The sequence below is a fragment of the Coturnix japonica genome, chromosome 4, assembly GCF_001577835.2.
Source record: "Coturnix japonica isolate 7356 chromosome 4, Coturnix japonica 2.1, whole genome shotgun sequence".
Classification (NCBI taxonomy): domain Eukaryota; kingdom Metazoa; phylum Chordata; class Aves; order Galliformes; family Phasianidae; genus Coturnix; species Coturnix japonica.
The window spans coordinates 53,576,970-53,587,499 of NC_029519.1; positions in this window are offsets into that span (position 1 = coordinate 53,576,970).

Genomic DNA, 10,530 nt, shown 5'->3' on the forward strand with positions numbered 1-10,530 from the left:
GCAGTCATCCTGTCAGATCTCTTTGAGTAATGACTCTCCATTCCAGTTAAACAACTATACCTGTTTAATAACATCTTGAGTATCAGCATACATAGTGCTGTAATATGATATAAAACACAGCAGTGATAGCATAGTAGCAAAGTCCTAGGCTGCAGTAAGTAAGGATATGCGAAACAGAGAAAGGAAGGAATCTACATACTTTTGCAAGGACTCTGGTACACAAGTATATCCAGCAAGAGACCTTTACCTCTACTGCCAACACTTAAATGAAGTCTGGAAAGGGGTAGACCCTGGATCCACCCTTTCTGATCAACCAGGCATATTGCATGCACCTGAGCTCCCCTGGGCTGGCACTGCCTTCCCACCAGGTGCTTAATGACTGGTTCAGGCTGTAAGTTAGCATTTCTACTACAGCATGTATAGACCCAGTCACTCAGGTTCATGAAAAGTAACCTTAAAAACATCCTTCTTGAAACTCATGCTAACACTTTTTGATCTGGATATCATTCCATAAGATCTAGACAGACTGGAGAGCTGGGCAAGGGGCAGCTCAATGAGGTTTAACAACAGCAAATGTAGGGTCCAGAACCTGAGAAGGAATAACCATATGCATCAGTACAGGTTAAAGGATAACCTGCTAGAGAAGAGACCCACAAAAAAGGATCTGGGTATTCAGATGGACAATATATTGGCCATGAGCCAGCAGTGTGCCCATATGGCCAAGAAGACCAGCGCTATCCTGGGGTGCATTAAAAAGAGCATGGCCAGCAGGTCGGGAGAAGTGATCCTCCTGCTTTACCCTGGTAAGGCCACATTTATAATACTGTACCCAGTTCTGGGTGCTCTAGTACAAAAAAAAATGGAAAGGATATCCTAGAAGAAGTGCCACAAAGATGATAAAGAACCTGGGACTTCTCTTGTATGTGGAAAGGCTGAAGAAATGAGATCTATTTAGCCTGGAAAAAGAAAACTGAGGAGGGATCTGATTAATGTTTATAAATATCTGAAGGGAGGTAGGAGGCAAATGGATGAGGCCAGGCTGCTCTTGGCGGTGGCAAGGAGTGAACAGTGGTTTAAACTTGAACACAAGATGATCCACACAAACATCTGAACAACCTGTTTACAGTAAGAGTGATGGAGCACTGGAACAAGTTGCCCAAAGGGGTTGTGGAGTCTCCTTCCGTGGAGAAATCCAAGACCCATCTGGAAGTCTACCTGTGTTTATGAAAAGTACTTGCTTTAGCAGGGGGCTGGAGTTAATGATCCCTTGAGGTCCCTTCCAATCTCTGCAGTTCTGTGATTAAGCATCACTAAGAACCTTTTTCAAGTTTTCTTCACTTCATGAAATTAAAATTTCTCAGATTTCTTCAAATGCCACAAAGTTCTCTCTGATCTTAAGTATTGCAATGTAAACATTTTTCTCCTTCATTCAGTAATTCTCATCTCTTCCGTGTAGTACAGAAACACACGTTGGCAACTCTTGTATTTCTTTTTACTGTATTTAATATCTTCAATGTTATTTCTGCTGAAAGAAAATAAAAATCAATAACATGTCCTTTGTTCTTTGCTTTGATCTCACATTCAAATTCCTTCCAGAAATAGTGTCATATTGCTGTGTTTGGGCTGCAAACAGTGTTGAGCCTTGCTCTAGCTGTCATTTCATTACAGGAAGAAAGTACATACATCATCATAGTATCATAGTGTCATAGTATCATAGTCTCATGCGGGTTGGAAGGGACCTTAGAGATCATCAAGTCCAACCCCCGGGATTTGAGCCTCCTGTGTAGCAGAGCGGCACACTTCTACCACATGCGCACAGGAACTTATTCCTAAGGAAAGATAATTGCTTCTCACATGTGACATAAAAAGGCTTCTAAATTCTCCTTCTACCACTTCTACCTAACCTCTTCCATAGGTTTTGTAAGCATTAAAACCAGAAAATATTTTTAGGAGAGTTCAAAGCAACTAGGAAAACTAGAAGATATAAACAAAATTGTCTTCCTGTCCACAGTTATTTAAATGCAAAATTTTGCTTTTATGACCTGGGTTTTTTGTGTAAGGTATTTATTTCAATATATGAAGTTTAGTTCCATTGAGAGTTTTAAAAAAATTCTGCCTTTGCGTTCTTCAGTGCAAGTTCATAGGAGAATTATTATTTAAAATATATCATAATAGCAGACAGTTCTATGTACACTTTTCCTGATCTACCCTTGAAAATAAATCTTCCCACATAGAATCTTTGCTGGAACATCTCCCCTCTGATATATCAGCTACTAATTTGCAAAGCAATTGACAATCAATATGCAAAATATGCTCAACATTTCATACTATAGCCTTCAAAGTCTACTACACATAAACACAGTTATAAAGAAAAAAAATAAATAATTCCTTATCAAGTACTCATATTCCAAAATAAAACAAATTCCTAATTTCTTTTTAAACATTTACTCATTAAACAATGTTCTTCAAGACAAATATTCAGAAAGGTAGACAAATCCACTCAAAGTCAATGTCCCAGAAAATGATCATGTAAACTTCTTCCACCAAATAATCATTGGATGATCTACAGAGAAATATTTCACATTTCTCTTTGAGATAATTGGGAATGAGCATCTTCTGAAGGAAATCGGCAACTCCACTAAATGAACATTTCAGTTTACATATCTTACCAAAATTCACACAGAATACATATAATAACTGAAGCGCATATGTTACACTTAACTAGTGTTTTTTTTTACTTACTAGTAAGTAAACTTACTTACTTTACTAGTACAGCACAAATTGTGCATCGTCTTGCATATACATTGAAGAAAAAAATCTTCTTTCCACTTGATTAGGCAAATTTATTAAGAAAAATCAGTAAAAACATGCTTCAGAAGATGTATGCCAACAACTTAATTCTGCTGGGATATTTCATAACTGCCCTATTGAAAGCCATTCACTTATGTAAATTTCTTTCAAAATTAAATACAAAATTATTTTTCTTAGATGATCTAAGCTTTATTTTTCATCTTCAAACTTCTGGAAAAAAAAAAAAAGAAAAAATCTTGAATTACTTAATTGATGGCATATCTGTCATCAGTCTTGTTAGAGAAAAAGAACAGAAATCTTTTCTGGGTAGGAAACTGTATTCTTTTTTCTGCTATTTCATATAATCAGCTATGATTACTTCACCAAAGAAGCAACAATAATCTTTTTGATGAATAGGTTTTTTTTTTTATTATTTCTTATTACTGCAGGTAGCATTGCTAACCCACAAAAAGGAAAATACATCAAAAGTCTTCTATGCATAATATTTGTAAAGTCAGAATATTATTTCCTAATTCATATTGCCTCTTGTTCCCCTCACAAAAAAGTTTCTTCAAAATATGCTTTTTTAAACCTACAGACATGCTTTTCAAGAGCTCAGAGGCTGTTCTCAGCTTCGTGATGCTAGATGAAAAGATATTTTTCAGAAGAGGAAATGGAGGAGCATTAGAAAGTTAGAGTAGTACATTATGAATGTTTAACTAACGAAAAAAATAAGAAACAAAAATATTAATAAAAAAATAATCTTCTAGTAAAAAAAAAAAATATGTAGTGTTTTTTAAATTAGAATGCAAAGATATAGTAAGGATATCTAATATTTTATTAATTTGGTCAATTACTAAATAAAAACCCCGATGTCCTACTGTGAAGCGGAATGCTTTTTGATTTCTTAACCAAATTCATTCATAATAAATAAGAGGTAAAAATATAAAATGTGGGGGCATGGCAGTGGTTGATACAGACAACTTTGTATATAGACAAGAGTAAAAGAAGTGTCATGAACTCATCATGTACTTTAAGGTATCTCCTATTTTACATCAGCAGGTATTTAGCATTCCTTGGTTACTCATGTGAAATAAAAGATGACAAGAAGTAACTGCAGAACATGTTAATTAACAATCATTCAGGTCTTGACTGTTAAAATGATAAAATGTGTTTAAAACCTCTGGAGAAATTACAACACAAATGTGTTGTGAACGTGGCTGAATGTGGAAGGAGACCAAGAAAACATTCCATAGTGTGAAAAGAAATCATTAACACAGGGCTGCAAAGGCAAGGGAATTTGAAGCAACAACCTGACCTCTACCTGATGTTGCTGGCTTGCTTCCAGTAACTGTTGCTCTCCTCTAGTCAAACTAGCCTAAAATGCATAGGCCCGAGCCACAGTCACACATTTTCTCTGTAAGATTTTGTACAGACTACTATACATGATAAACTATATTTACCCCAGAAAAATGAACAGAACACTTGAAGGATGGAATTGGTTCACTTGTGTGTTATGGTAGAGACTGGAATGGGAAACAATTAATTCAAAAACTTGCTTATACAGAATAAATATAAGTCAATTCTGAAACTGCAATGGATTTTCATAATATCCAATATATGACAAGAGATACATGCAAAACAAATAGACTATGAGTGAGACAAAAACTGTAGCCTTCACAGAGCACCTATTTGGAAATAACTGCTTGGCAAATACTACATCCTCGCAGATTTTTAATTCTGAATTCCAATATAGTTACAAAGAAAGAGGAAGTACAAAAGGAAGGACAAAGGATAAACACTAAACTGGTACCAACACACTTTCTAATAAGTGGCCAAAGTTGCTAAAAATTTTTTTAAAAGGGGGTAAAAAAAAAAGTAAAGAAAGGTTTGGGGCGGGGGGGAAAGGGGTGCGGAAGTATACTCAGTGAGCTGTGAGTTCCCAGATACACTCAAAGAGAGTTAAATGATGACATCAATTTTCTATAATGTAATCTTCAGAACGAAGCAAAATCCCACAGTCAAGGACAGACATCAAAATGTAAATGACATATCAGATAATAAGTTTTAATATTATGTTTTTCCAGGAATAACATCCATAATAATTTCCAATAAGCACTAAAACAATAAATCTTGGAGAAGAAAGATTTAAAAAGCCAACATTGTATTAATAATATCATCTTTATACGTAATGCCTTCCATATTAAAGTATGAGTATGTCAGGGGCTGGTCTGAGTCAGAGCTTACTTCTGCCAGGATGTCAAATTTTGTGTTTCAGAAACATCTTTCTTTAATCTTTCACCATTATACAACTACTTCAATTAAAATTTTCTTCACAATAAAATTAAATTATACATAAATAATTATACATATATATGTACATATATGTACATATACTACATAAGTAGATTCTCTGATTTATTTATTTAACAAAAGTACATTATTAAATGTACTCACAGCACCATATTATTTAGGAGTATGACAATTCCTTCTTAAACTACTTTTTCCTAAATCATGCAGAGATTAAAAGAAAAATAAGAAAAAAGTCCACATTGAAAGAAAAGAGGAAATTTGCCATAATCTTAAAATCTGTGCCAGAGCTAAGAACTGTGACCAAATAGCTGACGAATGCATCCAAAATATATGTATCCAGAATACATAAAAGTAAGCACTGGAGAATACAATCAAATTACAGTCTGATAATGATCTTAGAAAAGTACAGCAGATAATAAAAACTACATGGATATAACTGGTATGCTTGCCCAGCACCATACAGAACATCTGAGGGTTTCTTATGTGCTGCTCCTCTCTACCATGGTTATACTTAATTATTCTGTTCCTGGGAGAAGGATGCAGCTTCCAGCAATCATTGTGCTGAGGAGAGGCATCTGCCCCTTCTGGGATGCCTACAGCACTGACATGTTTGACCCTCCTGATGCCCAACAGGTAAACAAAAAAGGAAATGGGATTATTGCTTGTTTACAAACTGCTTGGAAAAAAAAAAAAACAAAAAACAAAAAAACAAAAAACCACCCACAGGAAAAATAAAACAATCCCATCAAGATCTATTTGTCTTTTTGTACACAATAATGTTTACTGAGCTTCATATAGTCTTTGTGAAAGCATTTATTTCTTCTAGAGAATCAAGGTATTTTTGAAAACAAAGATTAAAGCTCTTAAGAGTGAATTTTAGTACCTTATAAAATACTTTTCAGAACTGTGCTTCCAGATAAGAAAGATGGATTCAGAAATGACTGCCATTCAATCTGAAATTCCTTGTATTCTATAGAGGAACAGATGGCTTCAAAATGCTGGAAAAAAAATTCTGCTGACCTGTGCCTTCAATTAACAACTTACTATAATATTGGCATTCTAAGATGTACAGAGATGCAAGCTAACTCCCAGGTCAAAACACTAAACTGGATTTAAATTTAAAATATACTATTAATCCCTGAAAGCTATGTATTTTATAAGGAAAGAAGCTCACCAGATAAGTATGACTACGTGGCCTACAACTACAGACTAAATGTGTCAGTTTGGCCAACTCTGGGAACAAAGCAGCAGACATTTTCACCTTCCCAAAGTTCTCCATTTTCCTGTGAAAGGCTTAGAAAATTGTCACCTTCAAGTCTGCTACTTCAGAAGGGAGTAAAACTAATGCACTGGAAAAGATTTATGGAGAGAAAGCACTATACATTCATAGCACTTTAAATACAGCTATTGCTCTAACTTCACAGACCTTCTGCCAGAGTTCTAAATAATCACAGTGGTACAACATTTACTCCTACTAGCAAAGAGCAAAGCACAGCACCTCTGTATGATTTTGATATTTCCTTTCTGACATAGGTTCACTTCAATTTGTATTCAATGAAATCCTGCCACAGAAGTATAAGGACTGTTATGAAAAGAAGCAATGAGGTGGAAAACTGTCTTCTGAACTTTTTCTTACACTGTTAAAAAAAAAGTCATGGTGTATTTCAAACAAATAGGAACCGTTACAATCTCTGAAAGCATGTACCCTGGAATGAATTTAATTTAATCCTTACAAAACAACTTGAGTGGAAAACACAGTTCAGAAGATGATACCGTACAATGAATTTCATTTACAAAGAAATAAAATTATGTACCATTCCACTATAATCTTTCCTTGTTCTCTTCTTTGATAGTATGAGTTTATAGTACCATTTTTTCACATTGTAGTGAATACAATTTTAGAGTTGTCAGAAATGATTTAGATTGTCTTATGATTTAACCCTTGACAAATAGTTTATATGCTATTAAATATGTCCAAGATTTCAGTTTTTCTGACTTCTTTGGTGGGGGCAATGTTCATCTGAGTGTGAAGCAAACAAAAAGAGATTCCAGACTGAAAGACAAAAACAACTAATACAGGCTTCTTAAATCATGTTCCAGGCCACAAAATATCAACAGTTGCCTGCACCCAGGAGTTTATTTCCCTAGAGGCTTAGTTCAGATTAATGATTATCTCCAAATTTATTACTATACTGTAAAGTAACTCAAAAAATTGACAAAATCCTGGCCTCTAGGTGTAAAGCATTGTGATGATTTTGTGGCTTGTTATTGATATTCCACAACATGACACCATGCAGTGTACTGGGAGGTACAGAGTTAATGACACAGGTCTGTGAATTGTCAGTATTTCTGACCAGGAGGCTGTGCTACCATTCTATAAGATTTTGACAGACTGGAGAGTAGGGTGGGGGGAGCTCGGTGAAGTTTAACAGCAATTGTAGGATCCAGAACCTGAGGAGGAATAACCACGTGTCAGTACAGGTTAAAGGATGACCTGCTGGAGAAGAGACCCACAGAAAAGGATCTGGGTATTCAGATGGACAATATATTTGGCCATGAGCCAACAGTGCGCCCATATGGCCAAGAAGAACAGTGCTATCCTGGGGTACATTAGAAACAACACGGCCAGTTCTGGGTGCTCTAGTACAGAAAAAGAAAGGGACGTCCTAGAAAAAGAACAGCAGAGTGCCACAAACATGATAAGGAGCCTGGAGCTTCTCCTTTATGAGGAAAGGCTGAAGCAATTTGATCTATTTAGCCTGGGAAAAGATGACAGAGTTCCAAAACACCATTCTGTACATGTATCAGTGTAAATGGATTTCAGCATAGGAGTACAGGAAAACCCATATAATAACTGTCTGGAAACCACTTAATACCAGAAGTCTGGTGATATATGAAATATTGGTATGGAGGGTTTCTTTAATGCACTACAGATATCCCCAAAGACACATCATATAATTAGAAATAACAGACATTGTTGTATTATAGAAATGCATCTACCACAGACAGATATGAATTATTATTTAACATCAATTCAATCATATTTTACATGTAAAACTTCTTAGAAGTATATGTAAACAATTAAAACAACAAAACAACTAAACAACTTCTTATGTAATTGAAGGCAGTATGACATTAAACTTAATTGTATGTGGAATTAACTGATGACCAAAAACAGGGGCTCAAAAACAGAATTATGGGAAAACAAACAAACAAACAGATTATGTAGGGCGACAAGATTCCAGTTTTAATCATAATTTGGAACACTTTTCACCATAAATAGCTCCAGTTGGGCCACTTATTGAAGTGACTATAGAAGATACTATTTTCTTATGATGCTTATAACAAAGCATGTCCAAATGTAATTTACAACACTCCTGTCACCTAAACTTTTCCACTTGAAAGGCACTCAGACATTAATAGTTTTTTCCCATAGTCTAAAATGAGAAAGAATTGAATTAAGACTACCGATGCTTAGATTTTCACATGAAATTAAGAACAGACTACTAGGACACTCATAAACATGGAAGTATCCTTGAATAAATGGAAAAATAAACTTTGCAGACACTGATGAACCATATGGAGATAGTGAGTTCAAGCACTGAGAAAGTGAAAGCTGAAAACAAGGTTTCTAAAAGATCATACAGATTTTGCGTAAAGTTATCTTTTGTTGTTTTGTTATACAGAGAAATATTTTGATATACTACAGAGTTAAAGAAAAAGGTGCAAAGCTTCTAAAGGGGCATTAACTGGCAGAACACTACTGATTCTGACATAAAAATAAATGAAAACTATAATTCAGTCTAGAAGTAACTAGACAGAATCACAATTCTGCCTAGAAAATAACATCCTCTCTATCAGTAACAATCTGCAGTGATGTCAAATAATATTTTCACATGAGTATGGGAAAAGATACCTTAATCACATGCACAGATACCAGCACAAAAACAGGATAGCATGAAAATAAAAGGATCACGCTAATTTGTAGAAAACATGGGGTAGCCTATAAAAAGTAAAGGTGCAATCGGTCTGGTATGTTAAAGTAATACTAGAGAGGATAGAAAACAGAGTCTGTAAATAAAAAGCAGGACCTGGAGGTGATTATTGGCTTCTTGAAAATGTCTTAGTGCAGTATTGAGACACGTTTTGGGAAATCACAATCATCCACTTCACTGCTTTTCAAGCAACATTAAGCCAGGATTACAAAATGGAAGAAAGTAGAAGTACTCCCTAGACAGTTTTCCAAGCTGAATAATCAATACCCACACACTTGCTGCTAGAATAAATGTATAGTAAGATTTATCTCACTTTGATATATCAAACAGTACATTGAATAGAGAAAAAAAATTTATAAACAATTGATCAGTTAAATTAATGAGTGCTAGAATGAACTATCAAGAGCACATTTTGAGAGAGCTCTCTTATTTTAATAATGCTATAAAAAAACAGATTTTATTTTTCTCCACAACTCCTTCAAACAGTTGGAAATCCTTGGGAAAAGGCCTCCAAGAATGAGTTCATAGCTAGTTTTCTTCCTATAAGCTATCCAACCATAGCACTGATGACTTAAAGCAATCTATATTTATCTCCATCTCACAACATAGAATTAACGTTTGGGAATTCTCCTAAAAAATAAAGACCTTCTAAAAGAGGATCTACATCATAACACAGAAAATAACCTCTAGTTCATAACTGGAGTGGCTGCACTGGTATCAGGTCTTTTGAAATGACTACACATCTAACACAATAAATACAGCAAATTGCCTAAAGTATTTTCACCAAGGTCATTGAGGATCACACATATAAGAGAGGTTTTTATGCGTTAATTCTTTAGTTAATAATGCTGTGAACATGTATGCCCATAAGTGTACAAATAAATGCTCTAAAGTGAAAGAAAGTAGGTGTCCAACTAGTGAAGCTGGCACATATACTTTACTTAATTAAACAAGTTTCTCTCATTGTTAGAGACTCCATATAACTAAGTAATGTAAAAGTGTGAAAACAACCAAAAACACATTTCTGTCTGAGAGCCTACCCACAAGGAAAGAAAACAGAAAGAAAACACAGACACAGTTTACAGCCTGAGCACTCACTTCAGAGATCTCTATAACCTGTAAGACGTGTCTGGTTTATTCACAAGATATCACATGCTGACAACTAGAAACTTGGATCAAACTTTCAGGGCCACTTGAGAACTATGGAAACTTTTGCTCACTTAGGTATCAAAAGTAACAGAAGCAGTCAACCCTTTACATGTGGTTCCCTGAGAACTAAATGTTACAAGATGTATGCATTTTTATTTTTGCTGAGATTTTGTATATGACTCCTGGGGATTTTTCTACAACTGAGAATGTATAACGCTAAATTACACAAGCTTGCTCCTTTCAGATTGTAAAATTCACACCAGCTCTTCAGGGATCTTACTTT